This window comes from Engystomops pustulosus, chromosome 10, assembly GCF_040894005.1.
Source record: "Engystomops pustulosus chromosome 10, aEngPut4.maternal, whole genome shotgun sequence".
In the NCBI taxonomy this organism is placed as follows: Eukaryota; Metazoa; Chordata; class Amphibia; order Anura; family Leptodactylidae; genus Engystomops; species Engystomops pustulosus.
Window position 1 is genome coordinate 96,921,948 of NC_092420.1, and position 17,846 is coordinate 96,939,793.

The following is a 17,846-nucleotide window of genomic DNA, read 5'->3' on the forward strand; positions in this document are numbered from 1 at the left end:
GATATGAGATAGATAGATATGAGATAGATAGATAGATATATAGATAGATGGATAGGAGATAGATAGATATGAGACAGATAGATAGATAGATAGATAGATAGATAGATAGATAGATAGATAGATAGGAGATAGATAGATAGGAGATAGATAGATAGATATATAGATAGATGGATAGGAGATAGATAGATATGAGACAGATAGATAGATAGATAGATAGATAGATAGATAGATAGGAGATAGATAGATAGATAGATAGATATGAGATAGATAGATAGATAGATAGGAGATAGATAGATAGGAGATAGATAGATAGATAGATATGAGATAGATAGATATGAGATAGATAGGTAGATAGATAGATAGATATGAGATAGGAGATAGATGGATAGATAGATAGATAGATAGATAGATAGATAGATAGATAGATAGATAGATAGGAGATAGATGGATAGATAGATAGGAGATAGATAGATAGATAGGAGATAGATAGATAGGAGATAGATAGATAGGAGATAGATAGATAGGAGATAGATAGATAGATAGATAGGAGATAGATAGATAGATAGGAGATAGATAGGAGATAGATAGGAGATAGATAGATAGGAGATAGATAGATAGGAGATAGATAGATAGGAGATAGATAGATAGATAGATAGATAGATAGGGGATAGATAGATAGATAGATAGATAGATAGATAGATAGATAGATAGATAGATAGATAGATAGGAGATAGATAGATAGGAGATAGATAGATAGATAGATAGATAGATAGATAGATAGATAGGAGATAGATAGATAGGAGATAGATAGATAGGAGATAGATAGATAGATAGATAGATAGATAGATAGATAGGAGATAGATAGATAGATAGGAGATAGATAGATAGATAGATAGATAGATAGATAGATAGATAGATAGATAGATAGGAGATAGATAGGAGATAGATAGATAGGGGATAGATAGATAGATAGATAGATAGATAGATAGATAGATAGATAGATAGATAGATAGATAGGAGATAGATAGATAGGGGATAGATAGATAGATAGATAGATAGATAGATAGATAGATAGATAGGAGATAGATAGATAGGAGATAGATAGATAGGAGATAGATAGATAGGAGATAGATAGATAGGAGATAGATAGATAGGAGATAGATTCTTTTTGCACATTTTGTGAGTCACCTTTTTGCATTTGTCTTGTAGTTTTGGCTCTTTGTCAAATGTAGATTTTTTTTTAGCCATATTAGGCTCAATTATTGCTTTTCCTGCACATGTTCGCGACTGCCTTGTTTTTACGCAATTATTTGCGCTCTTTTAGGAGCAAAGCAAATCAATGTTAAATAAGGCCAAAACATTTGGAAGCAGGAGAAATACAAAGTCAAATTGAGGGCAAACCAGGACTATTGGAGACATATATACAGGACAGACATTGGGGCACATTTACTTACCCGGTCCCACGGAGTTCCCAGAAAGTGCATTGTCCGTGTATAATGCGCTGTACCGCGATTCACTAAGATCCTGCGCCCGATATCCTGCATGTTTCGCTTCCCCGTTCAGGTCCCAGGAGTTCACCCTCTTCTTCCTGGTGCATGTAAGTGCATTGTCCGTGTATAATTCGCTGTGCGGGGAGTCACTAAGATCCTGCACCCGATATCCTGCATGTGTCGCTTCCCCGCTCAGGTCCCCGGAGTTCACCTTCTTCTTCCTGGTGCATGTAAGTGTATTGTCCGTGTATAATGCGCTGTGCGGGGAGTCACTAAGATCCTGCGCCCGATATCCTGCATGTGTCGCTTCCCCGCTCAGGTCCCAGGAGTTCACCCTCTTCTTCCTGGTGCATGTAAGTGCATTGTCCGTGTATAATTCGCTGTGCGGGGAGTCACTAAGATCCTGCACCCGATATCCTGCATGTGTCGCTTCCCCGCTCAGGTCCCCGGAGTTCACCTTCTTCTTCCTGGTGCATGTAAGTGTATTGTCCGTGTATAATGCGCTGTACCGCGATTCACTAAGATCCTGCGCCCGATATCCTGCATGTGTCGCTTCCCCGTTCAGGTCCCAGGAGTTCACCCTCTTCTTCCTGGTGCATGTAAGTGCATTGTCCGTGTATAATGCGCTGTGCGGGGAGTCACTAAGATCCTGCGCCCGATATCCTGCATGTGTCGCTTCCCCGTTCAGGTCCCAGGAGTTCACCCTCTTCTTCCTGGTGCATGTAAGTGCATTGTCCGTGTATAATTCGCTGTGCGGGGAGTCACTAAGATCCTGCACCCGATATCCTGCATGTGTCGCTTCCCCGCTCAGGTCCCCGGAGTTCACCTTCTTCTTCCTGGTGCATGTAAGTGTATTGTCCGTGTATAATGCGCTGTACCGCGATTCACTAAGATCCTGCGCCCGATATCCTGCATGTGTCGCTTCCCCGCTCAGGTCCCAGGAGTTCACCCTCTTCTTCCTGGTGCATGTAAGTGCATTGTCCGTGTATAATTCGCTGTGCGGGGAGTCACTAAGATCCTGCACCCGATATCCTGCATGTGTCGCTTCCCCGCTCAGATCCCCGGAGTTCACCTTCTTCTTCCTGGTGCATGTAAGTGTATTGTCCGTGTATAATGCGCTGTACCGCGATTCACTAAGATCCTGCGCCCGATATCCTGCATGTGTCGCTTCCCCGTTCAGGTCCCAGGAGTTCACCCTCTTCTTCCTGGTGCATGTAAGTGCATTGTCCGTGTATAATTCGCTGTGCGGGGAGTCACTAAGATCCTGCACCCGATATCCTGCATGTGTCGCTTCCCCGCTCAGGTCCCCGGAGTTCACCTTCTTCTTCCTGGTGCATGTAAGTGTATTGTCCGTGTATAATGCGCTGTGCGGGGAGTCACTAAGATCCTGCGCCCGATATCCTGCATGTGTCGCTTCCCCGCTCAGGTCCCAGGAGTTCACCCTCTTCTTCCTGGTGCATGTAAGTGCATTGTCCGTGTATAATTCGCTGTGCGGGGAGTCACTAAGATCCTGCACCCGATATCCTGCATGTGTCGCTTCCCCGCTCAGGTCCCCGGAGTTCACCTTCTTCTTCCTGGTGCATGTAAGTGTATTGTCCGTGTATAATGCGCTGTACCGCGATTCACTAAGATCCTGCGCCCGATATCCTGCATGTGTCGCTTCCCCGTTCAGGTCCCAGGAGTTCACCCTCTTCTTCCTGGTGCATGTAAGTGCATTGTCCGTGTATAATGCGCTGTGCGGGGAGTCACTAAGATCCTGCGCCCGATATCCTGCATGTGTCGCTTCCCCGTTCAGGTCCCAGGAGTTCACCCTCTTCTTCCTGGTGCATGTAAGTGCATTGTCCGTGTATAATTCGCTGTGCGGGGAGTCACTAAGATCCTGCACCCGATATCCTGCATGTGTCGCTTCCCCGCTCAGGTCCCCGGAGTTCACCTTCTTCTTCCTGGTGCATGTAAGTGTATTGTCCGTGTATAATGCGCTGTACCGCGATTCACTAAGATCCTGCGCCCGATATCCTGCATGTGTCGCTTCCCCGCTCAGGTCCCAGGAGTTCACCCTCTTCTTCCTGGTGCATGTAAGTGCATTGTCCGTGTATAATTCGCTGTGCGGGGAGTCACTAAGATCCTGCACCCGATATCCTGCATGTGTCGCTTCCCCGCTCAGATCCCCGGAGTTCACCTTCTTCTTCCTGGTGCATGTAAGTGTATTGTCCGTGTATAATGCGCTGTACCGCGATTCACTAAGATCCTGCGCCCGATATCCTGCATGTGTCGCTTCCCCGTTCAGGTCCCAGGAGTTCACCCTCTTCTTCCTGGTGCATGTAAGTGCATTGTCCGTGTATAATGCGCTGTGCGGGGAGTCACTAAGATCCTGCGCCCGATATCCTGCATGTGTCGCTTCCCCGTTCAGGTCCCAGGAGTTCACCCTCTTCTTCCTTGTGCATGTAAGTGCATTGTCCGTGTATAATTCGCTGTGCGGGGAGTCACTAAGATCCTGCACCCGATATCCTGCATGTGTCGCTTCCCCGCTCAGGTCCCCGGAGTTCACCTTCTTCTTCCTGGTGCATGTAAGTGTATTGTCCGTGTATAATGCGCTGTACCGCGATTCACTAAGATCCTGCGCCCGATATCCTGCATGTGACGCTTCCCCGCTCAGGTCCCAGGAGTTCACCCTCTTCTTCCTGGTGCATGTAAGTGCATTGTCCGTGTATAATTCGCTGTGCGGGGAGTCACTAAGATCCTGCACCCGATATCCTGCATGTGTCGCTTCCCCGCTCAGGTCCCCGGAGTTCACCTTCTTCTTCCTGGTGCATGTAAGTGTATTGTCCGTGTATAATGCGCTGTACCGCGATTCACTAAGATCCTGCGCCCGATATCCTGCATGTGTCGCTTCCCCGCTCAGGTCCCAGGAGTTCACCCTCTTCTTCCTGGTGCATGTAAGTGCATTGTCCGTGTATAATTCGCTGTGCGGGGAGTCACTAAGATCCTGCACCCGATATCCTGCATGTGTCGCTTCCCCGCTCAGGTCCCCGGAGTTCACCTTCTTCTTCCTGGTGCATGTAAGTGTATTGTCCGTGTATAATGCGCTGTACCGCGATTCACTAAGATCCTGCGCCCGATATCCTGCATGTGTCGCTTCCCCGCTCAGGTCCCAGGAGTTCACCCTCTTCTTCCTGGTGCATGTAAGTGCATTGTCCGTGTATAATTCGCTGTGCGGGGAGTCACTAAGATCCTGCACCCGATATCCTGCATGTGTCGCTTCCCCGCTCAGGTCCCCGGAGTTCACCTTCTTCTTCCTGGTGCATGTAAGTGTATTGTCCGTGTATAATGCGCTGTACCGCGATTCACTAAGATCCTGCGCCCGATATCCTGCATGTGTCGCTTCCCCGCTCAGGTCCCAGGTGTTCACCCTCTTCTTCCTGGTGCATGTAAGTGCATTGTCCGTGTATAATTCGCTGTGCGGGGAGTCACTAAGATCCTGCACCCGATATCCTGCATGTGTCGCTTCCCCGCTCAGGTCCCCGGAGTTCACCTTCTTCTTCCTGGTGCATGTAAGTGTATTGTCCGTGTATAATGCGCTGTACCGCGATTCACTAAGATCCTGCGCCCGATATCCTGCATGTGTCGCTTCCCCGCTCAGGTCCCAGGAGTTCATCCTCTTCTTCCTGGTGCATGTAAGTGCATTGTCCGTGTATAATGCGCTGTGCGGGGAGTCACTAAGATCCTGCACCCGATATCCTGCATGTGTCGCTTCCCCACTCAGGTCCCCGGAGTTCACCTTCTTCTTCCTGGTGCATGTAAGTGCATTGTCCGTGTATAATTCGCTGTGCGGGGAGTCACTAAGATCCTGCACCCGATATCCTGCATGTGTTGCTTCCCCGCTCAGGTCCCCGGAGTTCACCTTCTTCTTCCTGGTGCATGCAAGTGTATTGTCCGTGTATAATGCGCTGTACCGCGATTCACTAAGATCCTGCGCCCGATATCCTGCATGTGTCGCTTCCCCGCTCAGGTCCCAGGAGTTCACCCTCTTCTTCCTGGTGCATGTAAGTGCATTGTCTGTGTATAATTCGCTGTGCGGGGAGTCACTAAGATCCTGCACCCGATATCCTGCATGTGTCGCTTCCCCGCTCAGGTCCCCGGAGTTCACCTTCTTCTTCCTGGTGCATGTAAGTGTATTGTCCGTGTATAATGCGCTGTACCGCGATTCACTAAGATCCTGCGCCCGATATCCTGCATGTGTCGCTTCCCCGCTCAGGTCCCAGGAGTTCACCCTCTTCTTCCTGGTGCATGTAAGTGCATTGTCCGTGTATAATTCGCTGTGCGGGGAGTCACTAAGATCCTGCACCCGATATCCTGCATGTGTCGCTTCCCCGCTCAGGTCCCCGGAGTTCACCTTCTTCTTCCTGGTGCATGTAAGTGTATTGTCCGTGTATAATGCGCTGTACCGCGATTCACTAAGATCCTGCGCCCGATATCCTGCATGTGTCGCTTCCCCGCTCAGGTCCCAGGTGTTCACCCTCTTCTTCCTGGTGCATGTAAGTGCATTGTCCGTGTATAATTCGCTGTGCGGGGAGTCACTAAGATCCTGCACCTGATATGCTGCATGTGTCGCTTCCCCGCTCAGGTCCCCGGAGTTCACCTTCTTCTTCCTGGTGCATGTAAGTGTATTGTCCGTGTATAATGCGCTGTACCGCGATTCACTAAGATCCTGCGCCCGATATCCTGCATGTGTCGCTTCCCCGCTCAGGTCCCAGGAGTTCACCCTCTTCTTCCTGGTGCATGTAAGTGCATTGTCCGTGTATAATTCGCTGTGCGGGGAGTCACTAAGATCCTGCACCCGATATCCTGCATGTGTCGCTTCCCCGCTCAGGTCCCCGGAGTTCACCTTCTTCTTCCTGGTGCATGTAAGTGTATTGTCCGTGTATAATGCGCTGTACCGCGATTCACTAAGATCCTGCGCCCGATATCCTGCATGTGTCGCTTCCCCGCTCAGGTCCCAGGAGTTCACCCTCTTCTTCCTGGTGCATGTAAGTGCATTGTCCGTGTATAATTCGCTGTGCGGGGAGTCACTAAGATCCTGCACCCGATATCCTGCATGTGTCGCTTCCCCGCTCAGGTCCCCGGAGTTCACCTTCTTCTTCCTGGTGCATGTAAGTGTATTGTCCGTGTATAATGCGCTGTACCGCGATTCACTAAGATCCTGCGCCCGATATCCTGCATGTGTCGCTTCCCCGCTCAGGTCCCAGGAGTTCACCCTCTTCTTCCTGGTGCATGTAAGTGCATTGTCCGTGTATAATGCGCTGTGCGGGGAGTCACTAAGATCCTGCACCCGATATTCTGCATGTGTCGCTTCCCCACTCAGGTCCCCGGAGTTCATCTTCTTCTTCCTGGTGCATGTAAGTGCATTGTCCGTGTATAATGCGCTGTGCGGGGAGTCACTAAGATCCTGCGCCCGATATCCTGCATGTGTCGCTTCCCCGCTCAGGTCCCCGGAGTTCACCTTCTTCTTCCTGGTGCATGTAAGTGCATTGTCCGTGTATAATGCGCTGTGCAGGGAGTCACTAAGATCCTGTGCCCGATATCCTGCTTGTGTCGCTTCCCCGCTCAGGTCCCCGGAGTTCACCTTCTTCTTCCTGGTGCATGTAAGTGCATTGTCCGTGTATAATGCGCTGTGCGGGGAGTCACTAAGATCGTGCGCCCGATATCCTGCATGTGTCGCTTCCCCGCTCAGGTCCCCGGAGTTCACCTTCTTCCTGATGCATGTAAGTGCATTGTCTGTGTATAATGCGCTGTGTGGGGAGTCACTAAGATCCTGCGCCCGATATCCTGCATGTGTCGCTTCCCCGCTCAGGTCCCCGGAGTTCACCTTCTTCTTCCTGGTGCATGTAAGTGCATTGTCCGTGTATAATGCGCTGTGCCGCGATTCACTAAGATCGTGCACCCGATATCCTGCATGTGTCGCTTCCCCACTCAGGTCCCCGGAGTTCACCTTCTTCTTGGTGCATGTAAGTGCATTGTCCGTGTATAAAGCGCTGTGCAAGGAGTCACTAAGATCCTGCGTCCGATATCCTGCATGTGTTGCTTCCCCGCTCAGGTCCCAGGAGTTCACCTTCTTCTTCCTGGTGCATGTAAGTGCATTGTCCGTGTAAAATTGCGCTGTGCGGGGAGACACTAAGATTGTGCGCCTGATATCCTGAATGTGTCTCTTCCCCGCTCAGGTCCCCGGAGTTCACCTTCTTCTTCCTGGTGCATGTAAGTGCATTGTCCGTGTAAAATTGCGCTGTGCGGGGAGACACTAAGATCGTGCGCCTGATATCCTGCATGTGTCTCTTCCCCGCTCAGGTCCCAGGAGTTCACCTTCTTCTTCCTGGTGCATGTAAGTGCATTGTCCGTGTAAAATTGCGCTGTGCGGGGAGACACTAAGATCGTGCGCCTGATATCCTGCATGTGTCTCTTCCCCGCTCAGGTCCCCGGAGTTCACCTTCTTCTTCCTGGTGCATGTAAGTGCATTGTCAGTGTATAATGCCCTGTGCGGGGAGTCACTAAGATCCTGCGCCCGATATCCTGCATGTGTCGCTTCCCCGCTCAGGTCCCCGGAGTTCACCTTCTTCTTCCTGGTGCATGTAAGTGCATTGTCCGTGTATAATGCCCTGTGCGGGGAGTCACTAAGATCCTGCGCCCGATATCCTGCATGTGTCGCTTCCCCGCTCAGGTCCCCGGAGTTCACCTTCTTCGCTTCCGCCGGGTAGCACGAGAGTCGCCTCTGCCGCGGAGCACAAGCCGCCTCTTCCGGGGAGCACGAGAGTCGCCTTTGCCGGGGAACTGTGCAGCAGCTTCATGGTAACATCGCTGCTAGGAAACCGCTGCTAAGGATCAGCACCAAACACCAGAGACACAAGGAATGGACATCGGGGCTTTGGTCTGATGAGTTGAGTTCAAATGTGAGATCTTTGGTTCCAACCACTGGGTCTTGCAACACAGAAAAGGTGAAGGAATGGACTCTACATGCCTGGTCCCCATCATGAAGCCTGGAGAAGGAGGTGTGATGGTGTGGGGGCTTTGCTGGTGACACTGTTGGGTGTGATGGTGTGGGGGGGGGGGCTGTGCTGGTGACACTGTTGGGTGTGATGGTGTGGGGGGCTGTGCTGGTGACACTGTTGGGTGTGTTGGTGTGGGGGGGCTGTGCTGGTGACACTGTTGGGTGTGATGGTGTGGGGGGCTTTGCTGGTGACACTGTTGGGTGTGATGGTGTGGGGGGGGGGCTGTGCTGGTGACACTGTTGGGTGTGATGTGTGGGGGGCTTTGCTGGTGACACTGTTGGGTGTGATGTGTGGGGGGCTGTGCTGGTGACACTGTTGGGTGTGATGGTGTGGGGGGCTCTGCTGGTGACACTGTTGGGTGTGATGGTGTGGGGGGGGGCTGTGCTGGTGACACTGTTGGGTGTGATGGTGTGGGGGGCTGTGCTGGTGACACTGTTGGGTGTGTTGGTGTGGGGGGGCTGTGCTGGTGACACTGTTGGGTGTGATGGTGTGGGGGGCTTTGCTGGTGACACTGTTGGGTGTGATGGTGTGGGGGGGGGGCTGTGCTGGTGACACTGTTGGGTGTGATGTGTGGGGGGCTTTGCTGGTGACACTGTTGGGTGTGATGTGTGGGGGGCTGTGCTGGTGACACTGTTGGGTGTGATGGTGTGGGGGGCTCTGCTGGTGACACTGTTGGGTGTAATGGTGTGGGGGGCTGTGCTGGTGACACTGTTGGGTGTGATGGTATGGGGGGCTCTGCTGGTGACACTGTTGGGTGTGATGGTGTGGGGGGGGGGGCTCTGCTGGTGACACTGTTGGGTGTGATGGTGTGGGGGGGCTGTGTTGGTGACACTGTTGGGTGTGATGGTGTGGGGGGTTCTGATGGTTTTCACAGTTTTAGTGGGCACAAAGGGGGCTTCACCTGGAGGGTCTCCCACAAAGGTCGAGGTTGTGTTGACCTTCTTACTACTTTGTAGGTTCCAGACGGATATTTCTGGTATTTTGCCGTCCTGGGAATGTGCAGAATATTGGGAGATGCCGAGGCAGGACATAGATTTCATCTCTTGGCAGCTGGGGGGAGATTTGCTTACATTCTCTTAGAAAATATTTTGTTTACAGTGAACGCTGGTCCCGGGCGAACAATGGGGCCGCCTGTCCGAGATAATGATATAGTGACCCGCACATAATGGCCGCCATTCATCCGCCACCTCCTCGATTAGGTTGTTTTAAGAAAAGCTTGTGCAAGTAAAGTAAATAAATTTCATGCTTCACCATGTGACGATAATGTGACATTCTGGCTCCAGCAGCCGCAGAACCGTCACGGGTTTAAAGTTTTCTGAGCAGAACGAATCCAAAGTAATCACGAAAAAACCACATCCAAAAAGGACAAGAAGGAGGCAAATCAGCAGCGCGACCCCCCCTGGACGTTCCCATCACCTTAATCATCCCCAGACTCTAATACTCACTGGAGACCTGGTACTCACTGTTACATCTCATATTATACCCCAGAGCTGCACTCACTATTCTGCTGCTGGTGCAGTCACTGTGTACATACATGACATTACTTATCCTGTACTGATCCTGAGTTACATCCTGTATTATACTCCAGAGCTGCACTCACTATTCTGCTGCTGGTGCAGTCACTGTGTACATACATGACATTTCTTATCCTGTACTGATCCTGAGTTACATCCTGTATTATACTCCAGAGCTGCACTCACTATTCTGCTGCTGGTGCAGTCACTGTGTACATACATGACATTACTTATCCTGTACTGATCCTGAGTTACATCCTGTATTATACTCCAGAGCTGCACTCACTATTCTGCTGCTGGTGCAATCACTGTGTACATACATGGCATTACTTATCCTGTACTGATCCTGAGTTACATCCTGTATTATACTCCAGAGCTGCACTCACTATTCTGCTGCTGGTGCAATCACTGTGTACATACATGGCATTACTTATCCTGTACTGATCCTGAGTTACATCCTGTATTATACTCCAGAGCTGCACTCACTATTCTGCTGCTGGTGCAGTCACTGTGTACATACATGACATTGCTTATCCTGTACTGATCCTGAGTTACATCCTGTATTATACCCCAGAGCTGCACTCACTATTCTGCTGCTGGTGCAGTCACTGTGTACATACATGACATTACTTATCCTGTACTGATCCTGAGTTACATCCTGTATTATACTCCAGAGCTGCACTCACTATTCTGCTGGTGGTGCAGTCACTGTGTACATACATGACATTACTTATCCTGTACTGATCCTGAGTTACATCCTGTATTATACTCCAGAGCTGCACTCACTATTCTGCTGCTGGTGCAGTCACTGTGTACATACATGACATTACTTATCCTGTACTGATCCTGAGTTACATCCTGTATTATACCCCAGAGCTGTACTCACTATTCTGCTGCTGGTGTAGTCACTGTGTACATACATGACATTACTTATCCTGAGTTACATCCTGTATTATACCCCAGAGCTGCACTCACTATTCTGCTGCTGGTGTAGTCACTGTGTACATACATGACATTACTTATCCTGTACTGATCCTGAGTTACATCCTGTATTATACCCCAGAGCTGCACTCACTATTCTGCTGCTGGTGCAGTCACTGTGTACATACATGACATTACTTACCCTGTACTGATCTTGAGTTACATCCTGTATTATACCCCAGAGCTGCACTCACTATTCTGCTGCTGGTGCAGTCACTGTGTACATACATGACATTACTTACCCTGTACTGATCCTGAGTTATATCCTGTATTATACTCCAGAGCTGCACTCACTATTCTGCTGCTGGTGCAGTCACTGTGTACATACATGACATTACTGATCCTGTACTGATCCTGAGTTACATCCTGTGTTATACTCCAGAGCTGCACTCACTATTCTGCTGCTGGTGCAGTCACTGTGTACATACATGACATTACTTATCCTGTACTGATCCGGAGTTACATCCTGTATTATACTCCAGAGCTGCACTCACTATTCTGCTGCTGGTGCAGTCACTGTGTACATACATGACATTACTTATCCTGTACTGATCCTGAGTTACATCCTGTATTATACTCCAGAGCTGCACTCACTATTCTGCTGCTGGTGCAGTCACTGTGTACATACATGACATTACTTGTCCTGTACTGATCCTGAGTTACATCCTGTATTATACTCCAGAGCTGCACTCACTATTCTGCTGCTGGTGCAGTCACTGTGTACATACATGACATTACTGATCCTGTACTGATCCTGAGTTACATCCTGTGTTATACTCCAGAGCTGCACTCACTATTCTGCTGCTGGTGCAGTCACTGTGTACATACATGACATTACTTATCCTGTACTGATCCTGAGTTACATCCTGTATTATACCCCAGAGCTGCACTCACTATTCTGCTGCTGGTGGAGTCACTGTGTACATACATGACATTACTTACCCTGTACTGATCCTGAGTTACATCCTGTATTATACCCCAGAGCTGCACTCACTATTCTGCTGCTGGTGCAGTCACTGTGTACATACATGACATTACTTACCCTGTACTGATCCTGAGTTACATCCTGTATTATACCCCAGAGCTGCACTCACTATTCTGCTGCTGGTGCAGTCACTGTGTACATACATGACATTACTTATCCTGTACTGATCCGGAGTTACATCCTGTATTATACTCCAGAGCTGCACTCACTATTCTGCTGCTGGTGCAGTCACTGTGTACATACATGACATTACTTATCCTGTACTGATCCTGAGTTACATCCTGTATTATACTCCAGAGCTGCACTCACTATTCTGCTGCTGGTGCAGTCACTGTGTACATACATGACATTACTTACCCTGTACTGATCCTGAGTTACATCCTGTATTATACCCCAGAGCTGCACTCACTATTCTGCTGCTGGTGCAGTCACTGTGTACATACATGACATTACTTATCCTGTACTGATCCGGAGTTACATCCTGTATTATACTCCAGAGCTGCACTCACTATTCTGCTGCTGGTGCAGTCACTGTGTACATACATGACATTACTTATCCTGTACTGATCCTGAGTTACATCCTGTATTATACTCCAGAGCTGCACTCACTATTCTGCTGCTGGTGCAGTCACTGTGTACATACATGACATTACTTATCCTGTACTGATCCTGAGTTACATCCTGTATTATACTCCAGAGCTGCACTCACTATTCTGCTGCTGGTGCAGTCACTGTGTACATACATGACATTACTTATCCTGTACTGATCCTGAGTTACATCCTGTATTATACTCCAGAGCTGCACTCACTATTCTGCTGCTGGTGCAGTCACTGTGTACATACATGACATTACTTATCCTGTACTGATCCTGAGTTACATCCTGTATTATACTCCAGAGCTGCACTCACTATTCTGCTGCTGGTGCAGTCACTGTGTACATACATGACATTACTTATCCTGTACTGATCCTGAGTTATATCCTGTATTATACTCCAGAGCTGCACTCACTATTCTGCTGCTGGTGCAGTCACTGTGTACATACATGACATTACTGATCCTGTACTGATCCTGAGTTACATCCTGTATTATACTCCAGAGCTGTACTCACTATTCTGCTGCTGGTGCAGTCACTGTGTACATACATGACATTACTTATCCTGTACTGATCCTGAGTTACATCCTGTATTATACTCCAGAGCTGCACTCACTATTCTGCTGCTGGTGCAGTCACTGTGTACATACATGACATTACTTACCCTGTACTGATCCTGAGTTACATCCTGTATTATACCCCAGAGCTGCACTCACTATTCTGCTGCTGGTGCAGTCACTGTGTACATACATGACATTACTTATCCTGTACTGATCCGGAGTTACATCCTGTATTATACTCCAGAGCTGCACTCACTATTCTGCTGCTGGTGCAGTCACTGTGTACATACATGACATTACTTATCCTGTACTGATCCTGAGTTACATCCTGTATTATACTCCAGAGCTGCACTCACTATTCTGCTGCTGGTGCAGTCACTGTGTACATACATGACATTACTTATCCTGTACTGATCCTGAGTTACATCCTGTATTATACTCCAGAGCTGCACTCACTATTCTGCTGCTGGTGCAGTCACTGTGTACATACATGACATTACTTATCCTGTACTGATCCTGAGTTACATCCTGTATTATACTCCAGAGCTGCACTCACTATTCTGCTGCTGGTGCAGTCACTGTGTACATACATGACATTACTTATCCTGTACTGATCCTGAGTTACATCCTGTATTATACTCCAGAGCTGCACTCACTATTCTGCTGCTGGTGCAGTCACTGTGTACATACATGACATTACTTATCCTGTACTGATCCTGAGTTATATCCTGTATTATACTCCAGAGCTGCACTCACTATTCTGCTGCTGGTGCAGTCACTGTGTACATACATGACATTACTGATCCTGTACTGATCCTGAGTTACATCCTGTGTTATACTCCAGAGCTGCACTCACTATTCTGCTGCTGGTGCAGTCACTGTGTACATACATGACATTACTTATCCTGTACTGATCCTGAGTTACATCCTGTATTATACCCCAGAGCTGCACTCACTATTCTGCTGCTGGTGGAGTCACTCTGTACATACATGACATTACTTATCCTGTACTGATCCTGAGTTACATCCTGTATTATACCCCAGAGCTGCACTCACTATTCTGCTGCTGGTGCAGTCACTGTACATACATGACATAACTTATCCTGTACTGATCCTGAGTTACATCCTGTATTATACCCCAGAGCTGCACTCACTATTCTGCTGCTGGTGCAGTCACTGTGTACATACATGACATTACTTATCCTGTACTGATCCTGAGTTACATCCTGTATTATACTCCAGAGCTGCACTCACTATTCTGCTGCTGGTGCAGTCACTGTGTACATACATGACATTACTTATCCTGTACTGATCCTGAGTTACATCCTGTATTATACCCAGAGCTGCACTCAGTATTCTGCTGCTGGTGCAGTCACTGTGTACATACATGACATTACTTATCCTGTACTGATCCTGAGTTACATCCTGTATTATACTCCAGAGCTGCACTCACTATTCTGCTGCTGGTGCAGTCACTGTGTACATACATGACATTACTTATCCTGTACTGATCCTGAGTTACATCCTGTATTATACCCCAGAGCTGCACTCACTATTCTGCTGCTGGTGCAGTCACTGTGTACATACATGACATTACTTATCCTGTACTGATCCTGAGTTACATCCTGTATTATACCCCAGAGCTGCACTCACTATTCTGCTGCTGGTGCAGTCACTGTGTACATACATGACATTACTTATCCTGAGTTACATCCTGTATTATACCCCAGAGCTGCACTCACTATTCTGCTGCTGGTGCAGTCACTGTGTACATACATGACATTACTTATCCTGAGTTACATCCTGTATTATACCCCAGAGCTGCACTCACTATTCTGCTGGTGTTTAGTACTTAGAGCTTATTTTGATGACAACCATTATACTTTCTGTTGTCAGATAATTTACCTGAATTATAAATTAAAGGGGCGGTAACATTGACCTCTTCTTACTGTGTTACATCTACCAGTTCTCCATCAGTAATTTCTATATTGTGTATTACCCAGAGTAAAGTTCCCTTCAGAGGAATCCATTATATTCCCGCTGGTCTACAAATTGTTAAATTACAGGACATTGTTGGCTCCGGGGATCTTCTTGTCGCCCAAGAGTCATAAATTCTGGGTCAGTTCTTGAAAACGAAGCGAGTGGAAATAAATATTGAATTTTGTGTTAAAGTGCTGGAATCGACAAAACTTCCCGGCTCTTTCCGAATTCTTTTTCCATAAGTTTTCTGTAACAAGGCTGCGGCTGACAGGGGCCCGTCCCTTTAAATACTGGATGTGGCTGACTCTGCTGGGCAAGGTTAAGCCGCGCTCCGGGGTCGTGATGAACGAGCGGCGCCGTTGTCAGGGCGGGTTATAACTGCATGGTAAGGGCTGCTAAATCACTGCCCCCCTCCCATGGGCACAGCGCCCCCCACCAGCGCAGGAAGAGGCCGTCACTGCATGACAAGGGCCCCCGCAGGAGGAGGAGGGGGCAGGTGCAGGGGGCTCCCCCAAAATCAGCAGGAACGTGATGGGTTTGTGTAACCTCAGTGATCGGGGGGATCACAAATCACTGGAGAAGGATTTTACCCAATGGGAAGAGGTCAACACTTCCCGGGACTAAGGAGGGTCATTAGGAGCAGTGGATAAAGGGGGCCATGGGACAAGAGGGACTATTGGATGAGGATGATCTGGGGGTCCTCTATACTGAATGAGGGGATCCTGGGGGGCTCTGCATTAGATGAAAGGCAGTTTGAGGTCCTCTGTACGGAAAAGGTCCATTTTTATGAGGTCAGAGGGATCACAGGGACACCACCAAAAAAGGGGGACCTCGAGGACCTCTGTACTGGATAATGGGGATCACAGGGATGGATGAGGGGGCATCACTGGGTTCTCTGCGTCGGATGAGGGGGAATCACGGGGTAATTTGCGTCGGACGAGGGGGAATCACGGGGTAATTTGCGTTGGACGAGGGGGAATCACGGGGTAATTTGCGTCGGATGAGGGGGAATCACGGGGTAATTTGCGTTGGATGAGGGGGAATCACGGGGTAATTTGCGTTGGATGAGGGGGAATCACGGGGTAATTTGCGTTGGATGAGGGGGAATCACGGGGTAATTTGCGTTGGACGAGGGGGGAATCACGGGGTAATTTGCGTTGGATGAGGGGGAATCACGGGGTAATTTGCGTTGGATGAGGGGGAATCACGGGGTAATTTGCGTTGGATGAGGGGGAATCACGGGGTAATTTGCGTTGGACGAGGGGGGAATCACGGGGTAATTTGCGTTGGATGAGGGGGAATCACAGGGTAATTTGCGTTGGATGAGGGGGAATCACAGGGTAATTTGCGTTGGATGAGGGGGAATCACAGGGTAATTTGTGTTGGATGAGGGGGAATCACGGGGTAATTTGTGTTGGATGAGGGGGAATCATGGGGTAATTTGTGTTGGATGAGGGGGAATCACGGGGTAATTTGCGTTGGATGAGGGGGAATCACGGGGTAATTTGTGTTGGACGAGGGGGAATCACAGGGTAATTTGTGTTGGATGAGGGGGAATCACGGGGTAATTTGCGTTGGATGAGGGGGAATAACGGGGTAATTTGCGTTGGATGAGGGGGAATCACGGGGTAATTTGCGTTGGATGAGGGGGAATCACGGGGTAATTTGCATTGGACGAGGGGGAATCACGGGGTTCGTTGGATGAGTGGGAATCAGGGGGTAATTTGCGTTGGATGAAGGGGAATCACAGGATCCTCCATGTCTTCTGTCTTTGATGAAGCGAGTAGTAGCCACAAGACTGGGGCCCTATTTATATAAAATCAGAGGACCCCTTTAAATCCATCACAAGCATCTTCCTCCATCTGTCACTACCAGCATCACATCCCTTCCAAATCATTCTAAAAACCCACCCTGCCCCGTCACTTCTCACAGCTGAGGGGTCGTCACATTATCATCCGTGGAAGAGAAATGTAACGTCCTAGAGATTTGTTCTTGTTTGGATCGTCTGGACTTGATACAATTGTAGCAAACCCTCATCTGTGAGTGGTTAATATCTAGCCCACACGTTCTCTGTCCTCCCGGGTGTGGGGTGACAGGTGCGCCCCCGCTGTATTTTCGGCAGGTGAAAGCAGCAGGACATTTCTGACATTCACCCGGCAAAGTATTTTCAGAGATTTCCCTTTTAGACCAAGACTTGGAAAAACAAGGCAAAGTTCAGGGCGAAGCAGCTAAATGGGCGAGGGCCCCGCAGATGGCGACCACAGGGGGGGGGGGGGCGGGGGTCCCATCTATTCTGGGCATCAAACCTCTTACAAACACAAAAATAAAGCCACAACATCAAAAAGTGACAAAAATGTAACAACTCTAATAATATAGAAGATAAATCAGCAGAGAGAGAATTCTGCAACTTCCTAATAGAATATAAAAACCCAGTACCGGCACCTTCTTCTGTAACATGTACGTCCCCTGGAGGGGATTTTAGTATATTTCTAGGTTGTAGCATTAATGAGAAATTATCTTTAAGGCTGCATTCACACTACCGTTGTCCGCTACGGTACGGTGGGCACGCGACAGGCGCAGCTCACCCCCGCCCCTCTCCATAGGATCATATGGGCCACTGCGCCGTACTACGGACAAAGATAGGACATGTCCTATCTTTTTCCGGGGTACGAAGCGGTACGGTGCCGCACGTGTGCTGCACCG